At 42.2% G+C, this 16,897-nt stretch overlaps 1 protein-coding gene across 4 annotated transcripts in view; it reads left to right on the top strand.

The window, feature by feature from the left end:
• PCSK5 (proprotein convertase subtilisin/kexin type 5) overlaps nucleotides 1-16,897 on the top strand; it is a 244,994-nt gene that overhangs the window by 2,523 nt on the left and 225,574 nt on the right. The window lies entirely within an intron of this gene.

A 16,897-nucleotide genomic window follows, 5' to 3' on the forward strand; every position in this document is an offset into this window, starting at 1 on the left:
CCCCGCCGCCCTTAGCAGCTAGTAGTCGGAGCTCTCGCAGTTTACAGCCTGGCCCTTCCCCGTGTCCTGAGCTCTCCCTTGCTCTTTGTGCAGTGGACTTTGAGCACAGCAAATGGAAATCAACATTTTAACAAGCAGATGGTGTGTGTCCCTCCTCATAGATGGGCCAAGATTTCGCCTCGGCTTCAGCCAGCATAACAGAGAAGGCGGCGGGGGCGGCGGGAGACAGGATCACATTTGTACCATTAGGCATCAGCCCTGGAACTTTTCACTACTATGGATCCCCCCCACCCGCATTTGGGAAGTATAATTAGGAATACCTTTGAACACAGATGGAGTAAGCGAACCCTACTCCATCAACTCCACTCTCCAATTAGGACACAGGCTTCCGAATCTGATGCTGAAACTTCAGTTGTGCTAGAATCTCAAGCCCCCCCCTTAATTAAACAAATTTCTGGTAGTGGGTAAAGACTTAATCATGTTGATTTATTTTTTTTAAGCTGAATGATGGGGAAAGTGCAGAGGCTTTGCTACTGCATTATGCCTTGTGCTGACCACTGACCTTTGTTGAGGGGACATAGGAAAATGAATGACAAGAATACACACTGAAAACAGTGGAGGATGTCTGAAGGCCCACTGAGGGAGTCGCCAACTGGGCACCCATGGTTGCACATATCCCTACAAAAAGCTTTCCCTCCACTTGAAATTAGGCTTGAAATTAAAATTCTGTTGTATCCAATATAATATGTTGCGATGTGTGCTTAGTTGTGTTTCTGCTGCTCGCAGCAAGCTTCTCTGGTTTGCATATGTGTCCATGAGCCCAAAAAGGTTGGTGACCCCATGACCATTGGAAATAATGGGAACAATGAATGCCAATTGACATGACATGCTCAACTAATTGACAGTCAGGAGCATCTAGAGAGTGGCTAAAAATTCAACTGTCCTGCTAAAATCCAGGGAGTGCTGAAACCATTATGGAAGAGGAGGTGTAGGTGTTCAGCTTTGTAGAAGAAATGTTCAAGTCTTCAAGAAACGTTTTGAGGAACACTATGTAACTTTCAAAGTGCTTTAGAAAAGTACTTAAGCTTCAGTGGTATTTCTACTGACTTTTCATTCCATATATGCGGTTGGCAGGTTCTTTAATGCAGATGTTTGGGAGATGTCTAATGTTTGAATTAAAGTGGGCTTGCACTAATCTGACTTGATTTAAATTTACTCGTATAGGAAACACCTGGAATTTGCAGAATCCACAGATGTTTGGTTAACAAACACCTGGAACTAGCTACATCCCCCTGCCAAAAAAGAAAAAGGCAATGAGAAAATACTTGGACCCAGACAAATGCAGTCACTCAGTAAGGAAACACCTGCTGCATGCAGTAACACTTAGAAAATACCCTGCTGCTAAACTGTCATTCTAGACAAGATGGAAAAATAGATTCTCATTACTGACAAAGTCTCCGTGATAACACCTCACACATTTTATGGCACTTAGCCAGCCAAGGTGTGAAGCATGCAACCCCGAGCATAAGCCATGGATGGCATGGTTAAAATAACACACAATAGAGTTTTGCACTTATTCTTTATGGTACAGGATAGTGTTTCCTTCTGGTTAACATATTTATTACACAAATGCAGAAGTCTAGGGCACCAGTTTCAACCTATACAATACAGATCTTTATTTTATGCTGTAAGAACCCATAAAATACACCTGAGGTATCATACTATATCAACCTCCCCCCTACCAACTAGCTCAGATCAAAGGACAGTAACACTTGTTCATTTTTGTTGTGTCATAAAATCAGTTCACACATACTGTATGATTACAGTGAAAGTTTCAAAAAGTAGTTTATTATGGCCCTTAATTTGAAGAGCTTTCTCTCATCTTCTATGATAATAAAGTGTTACTGCACAGGCAGTGTAAATGGGTTACTCAAGCAATACAGTGAATAGGTGTCATAAGATTGCTTATATGTAATAATGCCACACACCGGTAGTATTAATAAAATACTAGTTAAGCTTCAACTTGGGGAGGATAAATATTGGACAAGTCTGCAAGGAGAACAGATTCCTCAGATTCAGAAAGAGATAGCCTCCACTATTGGAGAGTTCCAGAGCTCTGTCTAGTCAGGTTATGTGAGATCAATTTCAACCTGTTATTTCTGAGGTTGTGGACAGGCTGCTTGGACGAGTGAAAGCAAGCCAGGCGGGTTGGGCAGTGGGCTCTGTGGGGTGGTGAATGTTTCCCTCTGTGAGGGTATCTTCCCTGAGCCCCTTAAAGAGCCACTTAAAAAAACAAAACACCAACCAATGTGGCCCATTATTGCCTGGTCTCAAATCTTCCATTCCTGGGCAATGGATAGGGAGAAGGCTGTCTCTCAAGCTACGTTATGCTTAGTCAAACCATTTCCCCATCTACTACATTTCCCCATCTCTAATTGGTAGAAGCTCTCTGAGGTCTCTGGCAGAGTGTTTCTTTCCTAGCTATGTTACTTGTGAATTTTTCAGGTGGAGATGAACCTTGGCTCTCCTGCATGCAAAACATATTCCCAACCATTACAGTATAGTAATGATGTGCTAGTGTGGATTTTTACATTGTTGATTAGTACAGATCATGGCATTGGTCCAGCTAGCATTGCTTTACTCTAAGATATACCCATCAATGAACTATATGTGACCCTCGCAGGTACAAACAAACATCCTGACCTTTTAGTACTTACTGTAAAGATTAATCTCTAGGTATTAGCAAAATTTAATTATCACCTTTCTATAAGAAAGAAGTAGACTTCACAACTTCTTTCAAAAGTAACTTTATTATCTGGGAAATGTAAGTGATTGAGTGGGTGGTCGTTGAACCACCAGGAATATCTGGAGGATATAGACCATTTGGACCCCTTCCAATCAGGATTCAGGCCCCATCATAGGACTGAAACCACCTTGGTCAAGCTGGTCAATGATCTCTGGCGGGCTAGGGACAGAGGTGAAAACTGTTTCCTGGTTCTGCTGGAGCTCTCAGCGGCTTTTGATACCAATGACTATGGCATCCTTCTGAACTGTCTACAGGAGTTTGGAACTGGGGGCACTGCTATACAGCTCCTTCCTCCTGGGCCGTGTCCAGAAAGTGGTGTTGGGGGATGAGTGTTCAGACCCCTGGGCAATCACTTGTAGGGAGCCTCAGGGCTCTGCCCTCTCCCACATGCTTTTTAACATCTATGTGAAGGTGCTGGGAGAGATCCTCAGGCAGTGGCCGACCTACGTTTTTGGGACCTTGAAGCTTGAACAGATCTGGGGGCACCTTCACAACCAGCAATGAGGTCTGGGTAACCACTGTTGTTGTCTTTTGTGGGGTTGTTCCATGGCAGATCGCTTGAAAAAAAACACACGAAAAACCCCCAACCCTCCTACATCTCAGATTTTGATTAATATTGCTGCACTGAATTATCTCACATGTCAAAGTCTTTTATATGACAAGCTGCCATTCAATTATGCAAGCAATTTAATTTGGAACACTTCATTAGACAGAATGGTCATATACTAGTATAATAAACAAAATTGGTATTAAAATGGTATTAATATTATTAACTTGACAGAGGTGAAAGATGACTAAGTACTGCTCTAATCTATAGTTCAGTGGATGCAGGGTTACATATATCTGCCATTACCTAAGAATCCAAGGTCTCTGTTTTTTTGCTGTCCTTTGTATTCTAAAAAATAGCAAATACTCCCAGGGAGATTGTTTAATTGGTTTACTTTTAGGACAATAAGTAAGAGGTCAGAAAGAAAGTGATTATATTGTCAGCAATTCTTAACAGGTAACAAACTAGTTTACCTTAGCAGGTTTACTTTTAGGACATGAGGGTAAGAGGTCAGAAAGGCAGTAGTAGCCCTGTCAGAAATTCTTAAGAGGTAACAAACTATTCTTGTTCATATTCACTTTTCTATGTGAATTTGTAAAAGAAATTGTGTATAATTTTATTCATATATTCATCTTATTCACATTTTCTGACTAGTTCTTTGATTCCCACCCCCCTCAAGCAGACACCTTACAACAGGGGTCCTCACACTATGGCTCACGGGCCACATCCAGCCCCCAGGGTCCTAAATCCAGCCTGCCTGGCCATTTCAGAACCCGCCGCAAAGTCGGAGGTTGAAACGCCACACCGGGTTAACCTTAGCGCGGCGTGGAGACTGACTGAGCGGGTGGCGAGGCCCTCAAGTCCAAGGCTGAAACGCCGCACCGGGTTTGCCTCAGCCTCATTCCCCAACTCCCTCATTCAGTCCCTTGGTCGCCTCTTCCCGGTTGTGCGCTGCCTCGCCGCACGGATTTCACACGGCGCACATGTCCCACTTGAAGTCAGTGGCAAACACCTCTCTCGGTTTCCATGGGGAGGTGCGAGGGGGCCGCAAGTCAGGCCCGCCTTTTTGTTTATTTCCCCATCCAAGAAACTGGCCAGCCAAGGTGGGGGTTGCAGTTTGTTTCTTTTTGGTTGCTCTCCTCTCCTCAGTTCCCACCCGGGAGGCAGAAAGGCTCGCCCAGGCCTTGTCTCGTTTCCCAAGAGATCTCTGATATCGGGATTTTTAAAGAGGCTTCCCCGTAACGAAGGGCGGCTCCTTGGTTAGGGAACTGCCGTAGTACAAACAGGTCCAAGTTGCAATCCACAATTCCCCAGCCTCTTGAGCTGCTCCTTCTCTTTTGAATAGGGTTACTCGTGAGAAAACGGCTCCTGTCTCTGGAGTGCAAGAGGGCATGCTCAGGGCTTCAGAACTGGGTCCTTAGCTGTGTGCCTTTGGGAGTAAATTCAACCCAGAAGGAATGGGCTGCGTGGTTCCCAGGCTCTGCATTGACTTCACACTTCTTCCCTAAGCTCATTTAGGGAGAAGTTCTTTGAGTGAAATTCTTAGTAAATCTTAAAAGGGTGGAGTGGGGCAGAACCAGGGTGGCATCAAAATTTAAAGCCTATTTATTATTGTGGATTTTTAATACTGTTGCAGTATATATATATATGTTTGAGCACTGACCATTCATATTTTTTTCAAACTATAGTCCGACCCCCAAAGTGTCTGAGGGACAGTGAACCGACCCCCTGTTTAAAAAGTTTGAGGACCCCTCCCTTACAACCATATTTGAAGGGGGCAGGAAATAAATCTGGAACAATTCTTTTCTCTCTCTGTAAATTTTCTTGCAGTTCTGCCTAATTAAGGTTACTGTTTAACTTGAAAGTTTTCATACTTCTACAGTAATTCAATGGGGCTTACTCTTAGATAAGTGTGCACAGAATTGGGGCCTCATTTGAGGATTAGCAAAGACAAACATTAACCTTGAACTCTTGAAAGTCAATGGAAAGCTTAAAATGTTGTTTTTAATATGATGAAGTTTTGGGCCAAAAGGCCCAAAGGAATAGAAAACTTTAGACTTCAGTGAATGAGGAAATTCTTCAGAACTTATGAGTAACAGGAAATATTTTTAAAAAGAGAAGACAAGAGTCAGATCTTACAAACCAGTTCTTAAGAAAACTGTTAATATTGATACTAAATTAATTTTGGGAGAAGTAGTAGTTGACTATTTCACTAATCGAAAATATTTAGTCAGTTAACCTGTCAAATACTGTTAAAATACAGTGGTGCCTCGCAAGACGAAAAGAATCCGTTCCGCAATTCTCTTCGTCTAGCGGTTTTTTCGTCTTGCGAAGCAAGCCCATTGACAGCTTAGCGGATTAGCGCTACAGCGGTCTAGCGGCTTTTCGCGATCAGCTGTTAAGCGGGTTATCAGCGGAACAGCTGATAGGCGGCTTAGCGGCTTAGGAAAAGGGGGGAAAGCGGGGGGGGGAAACCTCGGGGACGCGCAAGATTTTTTCGTCTTGCGAAGCAACCCCATAGGGAAATTCGTTTTGCGAAGCGCCTCCAAAACGGAAAACCCTTTCGTCTAGCGGGTTTTCCGTCTTGCGAGGCGTTCGTCTTGCGGGGCACCACTGTATGGTCAAATGTTGAAAAATACTACTCCAACATTTAAGGTTATGCTTAACTGAAATAGGCACACTGCAGAAACTTTTTTTCCTCTCCCTGAAAACTACCTCACTCTTCAGCAAATTTCAGGACTGTAAAACATTTTCAGATATGAAACTGTTTGCTTCCTGGCTTCCTTCCTGGCCCTTCTTCAGAGCGAAGGCAGTGCTTTCTGCCTTCACTCTGAATTGCCTCCATGACACCACATAGCCAAATCTACTGAGCTACATAGCACTATGTTGTTGTTCAGTCATGTCCGCCTCTTCGTGACCCCCAGGACCAGAGCACGCCAGGCACTCCTGTCTTCCACTGCCTCCCGCAGGTTGGTCAAACTCATGCTGGTAGCTTTGAGAACACTGTCCCACCATCTCGTCCTCTGTCGTCCCCTTCTCCTTGTGCCCTCCATCTTTCCCAACATCAGGGTCTTTTCCAGGGAGTCTTCTCTTCTCATGAGGTGGCCAAAGTAATGGAGCCTCAGCTCCACATAGCACTATATACAGTGTTTTTTTCTGGGGGTACGCAGGGGTACGCATATGCCTAAACATTTTGTGAACCTTTGTACTTTTGTCCATTTACTGTATTTATTTTTTCCTATTTGAACTATAAAATGGTGATTTTATTGAGTCAAAATGAGAGTACCCCTAAATATATATTTTTTTAAAGAAAAAAAGCACTGACTATATATATTAGTATATATCACATTTACTATAAGACCCCAGTTTGACTGGAGTCCCAGGACAAGAAGAGGAAGTTTGTGAGAGGGAATTGTGCAGGAGCAACAAACAAGACACACTGTGAATACCAGTGAACAGTCACACAAAAAATTAAAATACCAAGTAGTGGATGTTCAGGAATACTGTGGCCCCCTCACTTCACATCAAAAAATCTTGTGAACTGCCCAGAGACCTGTGGGTATAGGGTGGTATACAAATTTAATTAATGAATGAATTAATAAATAATATCCCCTAGTTACAACCAGTGCAGAAGTAATTCAAAGCATTAATTTAGTGGAACTCTCAGAAGTAGACTTCTGATAATAATACAGTGGTACCTCGCAAGACGAATGCCTCACAAGACAAAAAACTTGCTAGACGAAAGGGTTTTTTGTTTTTTGAGCTGCTTCGCAAGACAATTTTCCCTATGGGCTTGCTTCGCAAGCCGGAAATGTCTTGCAAGTTTGTTTCCTTTTTCTTAACACCGTTAATACAGTTGCGACTTGACTTCGAGGAGCAACTCATAGAACGCGGTGTGGTAGCCTTTTTTGAGGTTTTAAAGACTTTGGTGATTTTTGAAGCTTTTCCAAAACTTTCCCGACACCGTGCTTCGCAAGACGAAAAAAATCGCAAGACAACAAAACTCGCGGAACGAATTAATTTTGTCTTGCGAGGCACCACTGTATTAGAAAACCCAAGTTAACTTTTTGTGAAACAATGCATTCTGATAAATTGAAACAATCATTTTTACAAATCAGAAAGTTATGCAAATATAAACTATATAAGTGTATGAAAGAGACTTAACAGTTCTTGCTGGTTTTTATCTTGGAATTGCAATGTCCAGGCATAATTAAAAGTGTAAACAAAAAACCACTACCTACTTTTTTGATGAGGGGGCAGTGATGGAGGTATAGCAATAAGATGGAGAGCATGCTCTCTCTTTTCTTTTCTTTTTTAAAAAATAAATTTATTAACAGGCCAATCACATCACATTAATTCCAAATCACATTAGTTCCAAATTACACAGCCAACTTCGTGCTCCGAAAGGGATCCAAACATCTCTCTTGCTGCTGCTTTAATGTACCTTCTCTTTGTTATTTTCCTCATCTTCTTGTTGTTATCATATATTCCTTTCTTTGTGATCTCTGATAGTCTCCACAAGCGGGTTGAAAACAAACGTTGTTATATCCTGTGTGGATTTTACACTCCTCCAAGAGCCATGTCAAAAAACAACAACAACAACAAAAAAACAGGCGCCATTTCCGCACCTCCATACAAAACATTCCCACAGTCTGTCCGTTGATTTCCACAGGCCTGCCAGTCTCTCATCAATTTTCTCAGGGGGCCCTGCCAGGTCCAACTCACATTCCGATATAGTAACAAGCCATGGTCCTCCTCCCCCTCATCCTCCTGTAGGCAGGCCTGCCATAACAAATCTCTTTTTATTGCTGCGTCACACAGAACTTTCATTCCTTCCCGATCTTCCCACCAGCCATGTCTTTGATTAGTAATTTATTTCCACACATTTCTTAATCCTCCTGCTTGTGATCAGTAATTGCAACGATTCTTTTCTTGGGGGGGGGGGGTATTAGGTACTCACATAAGACAAAAAAAAAAGAAAAGTTTCCCCGCCTCCCCCTTTCAGTTCCACTACATACCAATCCTTTGATGACTCTTCTTCTTGATTTATTGTTAAATTCAGCCCGTCACTTCCACTTCACAGAGATCCCTTTAATTAGCAGTCTTTACTCCCGATCTTCACTTGAAGTATGTGCATTTGCTTCTCTCTCTAATTGTTTATTTTGAGCTGATGCAGCTAGTGCGCGATCAGAGACAGCGTCCGGGAGAGCCGGACCCACACAAGGGCTTTGTGCCTAGTGCCCTCACCCCCTTCTTTCGAATCCGGGGATGATTTATTGCCACAGCAGGCAAGGCAGCGTTCCCCATTTCCTTGGGGCAACAAGGGAGGCTGCATACTCCCATATCAGTCTCCGTCTCAGTCAGTTTTATTGCACATAGCCAAAGGCTGCCGCAGTGTACACAGAATTATTTGACAATTAAAAGAAAATATACTGAATTGGTAAAAAAAAGACTTAAAACATTTGTATTATTAAAACATTATGTACTCTAAACAAAGCTATAAAAGTACCCCAATGTACAAATAAAAACATTAAACAATAAAATTCATAAGCTAAAATCATCACATGGTCACTAATGTTAAAAACAATATCAATTAATACAGTGTGCAATTTATACTCAGAGTTTGGTGACAAAGATAGAGCATAGCCTGAGGTAGATAGATAGGATCAAACAAATTCATACTCCCATATCAGCCTCTTAATTACCTCGTGTGAGCCGGAGAGATGGTATTGTCGGCCATCTTCCAATGCACTCCTAGTGGCCCCCCGATGGAGAGCATGCTCTCATTAGGGTTAATGGCCAGGCATATTACGCAATGTGTAAGCTACTTATGGCTTGCCAAGACTTGGTGCAGATCAAATTTATTTGGTTCTTTTTACAATTTGTGGTATTTGGAGAGTTGTGACCAGCCATAACAAAACAGCTCATATAGAAAACACAGTGAGACTTAAATTTAGGCATGTATAGGACAGTAACACCCAGTGAACTTCATGGCTGAGTGGGGATTTGAATTGTGGTCTCCCAGGTCCTAGTCCTACAGACAGCAGAGAACACCCCCCCCCCAAATTTGCAAAGTCACAGATACGTGGAACTGCCAGTGAGAGATATTGTTTCATTCTGTACATTCATGTCAACATAACATGATTATTTTCAAAGTTCTAATGTTTTTATTTCTGTAAAGAAAAGCACTTACCTGAAAACGATTCAGGAACTCTCATGCAAACCTTTACAAAAGTAGGGTGATGATCCACCATTTCTAAAAGAAATCCCAGCATTATGCTATCCTTTAAGAGACGTGGTGACCAGAATTACTCACAGTATTCCAAGCGCAGCTGCACCATTGTCTTGTATAAGGCCATGATGGTATTTCCAGTTTCTGTTTTCAATCCTTTTCCTAATGGTCACTACACTATAATTTACCAATTTTACTGCTGCCACAACCTGGCACACAACATCTTAACCACAACATCCTAACTGAGCTTTCCGCTATGACCCTAAGTTCTTGGTTCTTGGTCAGCCACCGCCAGCTCAGACCTCAACAGCGTATATGCAATCTAACATTTTGTCCCAGCATATATCACTTTACACTTGTTAACACTGAATCAGATTTATCATTTTAAGGCTCATTTACCCAGTTTGGAGAGAGCTTTTTGGAGTGCTTTGCAGTCTCTTTTTGATAAAAACTACCATGAACAACTTGGTGTCATCAGCAGACTTTGCTAACTCATCTCCAGGAAGGGCTAGAAAGACTCTGTCTCATGCTGCAGATTTGGGTTCAAAAAGCAGACAACACATAACCAGTAAATCTCACCCACTGTCACAAATGCACAGGACCATAACCAAGAACTACAGCAGAATGGTTTTCTTATATATTTTAAGATATAAGAATATTTATTCTACTTACACTCCTCCCTCCATACCAAAGACACCATCAGATACACAAAATCAAATGGGCAGGGACACAGGAAGGGGGACACCCCTCCCAAAAATATCCTCCTTTCTCTCATAATTTATGGTCTGCTCTCCCCATCCTCATGCTCAACCTGTATTCCTAGAAAAAAAGATGCAGCAAAATTCAAATAAAGGGGGAAAACCTTTATTCTTCATGCTTGGGCATGGGGCTTAGTTATTCAATTATTTTATGTTACATATCTGTCCTGCCCTCCTAATGCCCATGCACCATTCCCCGCTGTCCCAGATTTGACAAGATTAATGTTAAATTGTGTCACTGTTGCAGATTATTGTGGGAAATTTACAATGTTCTGCAAAATATAAATGTGCTTATTTAGATGTGTGCTCTTGTATTATGCATGAAGAGCTGTCAGATGTTACTTCTGACAACATTGGTTGAAAGGGATGGAAATACTTTCCCTTTAACTAATAATACAATTGTGTTCTGTTCAGTTCAGGTATCCTTCAAAGTCTCTCAGTTAGGATTATTAGTATTTTTGTCTCTAGGATCCGCCATGGCCAGCAGCTGAGGCATTTAACTACGCAGATGTAGTGGAGGGTAAAATAGGAGTGTGGAAAAGCTTGCAGCAATGACTTTTAAAGTTAAAAATGTTGTTGAAAAGCTGAGCCCAACTCCTGCCACCATTTCCTTATGATGATATCTGGATAGTTAGGAAAAGAAGCTAATTTGTCGTGTTGGCACTCAGTTGGTACAGTAGGTAGATACTCAGTCGCAGGGTCCTGAGTTCCAAGTCCCGTGTTGAGCAAAAAGATTCCTGCATTGCAGGAGGTTAAACTAGATAATCCTGGTGGTCCCTTCCAGCTCTACAATTTTGTGATCCATCTCACTCAACATTGTCTGCATTGGCTGGCAATGATTCTCCAAAGTTTCAGGCAGGGTCAACCCTCTCTGGAGATGCCAGGCTTTGACCTGCAAACTTCCACAAATACAGCTGGTTCTTTCCACCATGGAACAATGACCTTCCCCTTTCTTTGCTTACAACCCGAATGTCTTCTCACTCAGGACTACAGGTAACTGCAGGGGTTGGTGTGGGACTGAAGCTCTAGCTCCTCCTTCTCTTGTATGAAACGCTCTCTCTACCAGAGGTATGTACTTGTTTAGGCTTGACACTAGACAGCATTCCTAAAGATGTGATCTGAACATAGTTTGTTAATGCATTTCTCACTAGCTATCTTCTTTGACTTTTTTTGGATTTGAACTACAAAATGGTGATTTTCTTGAGTCAAAATGAGAGTACCCCTAAACATATATTTTTTAAGAAAAAAAGCACTGGCAGGAAGTATATCCTAAAAATGCAGTCTCCTGAAGAGAGTTCAAATAAATGCTGCAACTACAACAATACCATGGTACTGTTTGTGGGGGGAGGGGGAAGCAAGAGATTTGAATGCAGCCATGAAAATTACAGTATAATGATGTATCATCTTAAGTCCTGTGGCTTCCCCCATTTCCTGTAAACACAGCTTTGTGCCAGAAATACATTTGTGCTTTTATACTAAAACATTCCTGATAAGTTGCATACGGGAGAACAGCTTTGTCAAGGACCACAGCCCTGATGCCCACTGTGACCCTGAACAAATCAGAGTTGATCAGGATTCAGCACATTTGCTTCCTCCAAAGTCAGATTATCTCCAAGGCTAATGTTTAAAATGTAGAACAGTACAGTATTTATGTCCATTTTTAGGCATGCATTTTCATAGGGGCTAACCAATTTGTATGTTTCTGTTAACAGTTTAACACAGGGAACAGAGTACCATTAAGTGCTTGCGGAGGCCTATACTCTCATCAACACTCACATCTGCTTCACAGCAGTACTGGCTGCAGAATTTGAAGGCCTTCATGCAGTGCACCCTTAGTGGGCCGCATAGGTTGCTATGCTAGTTTAGCTGTGTGCCAGTCATGCTTCTCCAGTCCTCCCTCTCCCCCCAGCAACTTGCACACTCCTCCACTTTCCCACGTCCACAGCATGCTGCATGAAACTAAAAGGGGAAGGGTGCTCTTATTTTGTTACCCCCTCCAACACAGCAAGACCCAGAGAACTTGAGGGAGAGGCAGAATGTAGGCCTTTTCTTTCACTTCCCTGCAGGCTTTGGAGAAAAACAATGGAACTAATGGAACTTACTCCCTAGTAAGTATGTTTAGGATTGCAGCCAAACTTTTTGAGTGACGGTAGACTCAGCTATACAACTGCAAATAAAAGGTTTTTAATGTGTTGTAAAGTGCAATATACAAATGTGACACTAGATGGCAAAAGAGAGCTATGCCAAATTCAATGTGGTATTTTAAAAAAATTAAAAAAGCATTTTCAGTGTTTTTTATATGTGTGTAGATTCCACCAGTGTTGTAAACAATATTTAAATAAAATTCACTTGATATTATTTCCTGGATGAGACTATAGGCCTCCCTAAACAATTTCTGCAGAATTGATGGTTGAAGAAACAAGGCTGAATATTTCATTCCCTCAGTGGTTGGCATCCGACTGTCTCAAGAGACAATGGAGGGCACCTCTGGGAGTGAAGTCAAATGCTGTGTTAGCAGCGCTAAAGTGCCCTGAGGAGCAAGCCTGGCCGGTGTGTATGGAGGTCCTGCGCTGCTCAGGCGACAGGACCCCGCTCTCGACCTTGTTGACACTGACGTACTTCTGGAAGCTGGCACCAGAAGTGTGCTTCCAGAAGTACACAGCCAGATTCTGGAGGTGCGGCTGCCGTGACGGCCTGCCAGGCCTTGCTGCCGTGGCAGGAGGCGGTGACAGAAGCAGCAGCGGCCTGCCAGGTCTTGTGGGAGGCGACAGAAAAAGTGGCAGTGGCCTTGCAGGCCTCGAAGGCCTCTTGGCAGCCTTGGATAGGCGGGGGAGGCAGAGAGAGAGAGCCAGCAAAGGCCAGGCAGCGGGATTGGGGCAGGAAATGTTGGCCTGCATGCCTTTGGCACCAGGCTGGGTCCAGGAGTTGCTGGAAGGCGCCACCCAACTCTCTTAGGGACTCCACTCAGGATTTGTGGAGGATTTTTTGCTTCGCCTTTTCTTCTCCCTTTATAAATGGTTCTTGGATTGTTGAAATAAATGCTACGTATATTATGACTGATATATCAAACTGTAGAATGGTGTTTACCATTTTCCATGCTTTGTTAAACTTTTTTTTACAGATAGGCACATGGGGCAGACTTTGATTCAGTAGAAAGTCTAACAAGGCTGTTAAAAGTTTTACTGCTGTGACAGTTGATGCTGATAAAATAAATGGATGAGATGGTGTGATGGATATTTACTACCTCAACAGATCACTTAGTGAATGAAACTCACCCCCAATAATACCCAGGGGTTGGAGCGTTATTATTTCACAGTAAACTGTACTGGAGTTGATGATAGGGAATTATTTAATCAACCTTGATGCTGCGGTCAGTAAAATGAAAACATTGCAATTATCCTGACCAGTCATTTCTGCCTTTTGATTTGTAAGGCGAAGTACAATGTTAAAAGGCTTATTGGTTGTTGTGTTATTAAGTGTACTATGGAAACAATATAACTGTTGTAGGTACTGTATGAATTGCTTTGAACACTGTACTGTATGCTCTTTTGGCATAAATGCAAATCTGTAGTTTACACTAAACAGACACACCTTGTTCCAAAACTCATCAATATCTCAAATTATTTATTTTCTCTAAGGCTGATTCCTTTGCTCATATCAGTTTAATTGCATTGACTTTACATCTGGTTCACATGAGATTAGATCAGAGTAGATACAGCAATTGCTTAACTGATAAACTAATAATCAGTGTGAAGAAGACTGAGCAATTTACATAGCTTACTCTGAATAGGGAATCAATTTTTTATTATTTGGTAGCTCAAGGAGGTTAGGGTGAACAAAAATAAGGGAAGCCAAAAAGTGCAAGTAGATTAATAGGTACCATCCAGCGGGAAGGCAAACAGCATTTCCGTGTGCTGCTCTGGTTTTGGTGTTCCGTTGTGTCAGAAGCGGCTTAGTCATGCTGGACACATGACCTGGAAAAACTGTCTGCGGACAAACGCCGGCTCCCTCGGCCAGTAAAACGACATGAGCGCTGCAACCCCAGAGTCCTCTGCGACTGGACTTAACTGTCAGGCAGTGGCAGAGCTTCATGCTCCGGCAAGGGGGTGTGTGGCAGAGAGCAGACGGGGGTGGGGCTGGCACGCGTTCTGCGGGTGTGGCATGCCACTTGCAGGGGCATGGTGCCCAGCGTGGGCAGGGGGGCAGCCGTGATGGCACCCTACCAGGATCGCACTGCTGGGGGTGGTGCGCTCCCCCCACACTCCTCTTCCTCCGCCAGTGCTGTCAGGGGTCCTTTACCTTTTTAAAGGAAGTTCTGGGAAGGCAAACCAGTATCTGGTCCAAATGCAGTATGATGGCAGCTTTTCCATGTACTTAAATGTGTAGAAAATGGGGGATCTAGTCTAGTTGTGACATGTCATCTTATGATGAGTTAGAGGAGGACTTTGTAGACAAACGTCCCTTGCAGATATGATGGGCTGATCTGCTGTTAGTGTTCTACCAGCTAGTAAATACTTACCTGTTCACATAGGCATAACTAGGCACTGATCCTTAGTACTGATTCTACAGAATTCTGGATTCCAGTTTGCATATTTTGTTGTATCTGCTTTATTTTGTAAACCACCTTGTTGTTATTATTAATTTATTGTAATGAAAGGCTGGTATGTAAATAATTCTCATTAAATAATAAAATAAACTAGCAGAAAAGCACCTGGAGGAGAGAGAACTGGGGAGATCTAAGCTGTAGATAAGGGACACAGGTGGCGCTGTGGTCTAAACCACTGAGCCTCTTAGGCTTGCTGATCAGAAGGTCAGCGGTTTGAATCCCCAAGATGGGGTGAGCTCCCATTGCTCGGTCCCTGCTCCTGCCAACCTAACAGTTCAAAAGCACTTCCCCGGCGGGAAGTTAAACGGCGTTTCTGTGCACTGCTCTGGTTCTCCAGAAGTGGCTTAGTCATGCTGGCCACATGACCCGGAAGCTGTACGCCGGCTCCCTTGGCCAATAAAGCGAGATGAGCGCCACAACCCCAGAGTCGGCCACGACTGGACCTAATGGTCAGGGGTCCCTTTACCTTTTAAACTGTAGATAAGGAAATATTTTATTCCCCTCGCCCTTGGCTTTTAAAATTTGATACAAACCCCTTTTCTACACAAATGGTGCAAGTCTATGTTTATATATACAGAATGGTCAGTCCATCTAGGTCAGTCCTTAGCTTCCTCTATGAAAAATTATAATCCTTAATTATATGAATCCAACTCCTTCTTATTATATGTATCCAACTCCTTCTTCAAGGGCACAGTGGCGTACAAAGGAGTATTATCCACATAACTGCCCTGTGTGGTAAATTAAGGCCGAGAGAATGTGAGTGACCCAAAGTCATCCAATATGAGCAGGGATTTAAAATGGATTTCTTCATCCATTCCAATATTTCTCCACCACACCATGCTGGATCTCCATTGTTCTTGGAATCTCAAGACTGAAAGCCGATGAGAGGCTAATCTGACTTTTTATTTATAAAGAACACTTTTTTTTTTAGTGTGCTGTTAATATTGGTTGACTTCCAGCACCTGAGTTGTTTTGAGCTGTTTCTCAGCAAAAGCTTGAACCTTCTGAGGTGCACAAAGGCTTTTGCAGAGGGTTGAACAAATCATTTTTCCATTAAATGAAGGAAGAGGTTTATGTATGAGTTACTCCTGAAAATCTACAGAATAATTGCCCCTTCACTTTTTATTAACTCACAATGCAAATAAAATATTTTATATTGACATATCAATAGATGAAATAGAAAGACTATTCAGAAATTGTAAATAATTTCTCACTATATTTGCACAGTGTATTGATAAATAACATTGCATAAAGATTGCCCACTTTAAAAGAAAAAAAGAGAAAGAAATAACAGTGGACATGTCTTGTAGTTACTAAATGTATATATCAACAGATCTCTTCTTGCCATTTCAAAATGTACCAGGGAGAAGGCTGGAATCATTATTGAAGCATATGAATTCTAGGCATGACAGTTATGCCAGATTGCTCTCTGGCAATTTTTAATCTGCTCTTTGAAGGAGTGTCATTTCTCAGTGACATTGCATTTGATGTTTAACTTTATGTGCAGATTCAGCATCTTCAAAGAGGAAATGGAAGGGGGCAAAAGATACTGATGTAGCCAACTGAAAATCATATTTAGAAGCTTACTAAGCAGTATGTCCTTGTTTTAGACCAATTGCTTTGATTCAAAGAGATAGTGTTTCAAACACAGAGCTCCACTGCAGGACATGAAGAAATCCTAGCATTTGCCATATGTTCATTAAGATGAGAGGTGAATATTTATTTCACAGTTGCTTGAAATAATCTTATTTTATGCATCTGCAGTAGAAAGGAGTAATGTAAACGTTGCAGTGAAATTGTGTGAGCTCACAGATGTAGAAAGGCACAAACTCATCATTGGTGGAATTGTAAACAAATGGTCTAATTTTTGCCATACCACCTTTGTATTTAAGAAGGACTAAGATTACAGAACTATCAATATTTTATCTTGATAAATATTATGTTCTGT

The sequence above is a fragment of the Podarcis muralis genome, chromosome 11, assembly GCF_964188315.1.
Source record: "Podarcis muralis chromosome 11, rPodMur119.hap1.1, whole genome shotgun sequence".
NCBI lineage: Eukaryota > Metazoa > Chordata > Lepidosauria > Squamata > Lacertidae > Podarcis > Podarcis muralis.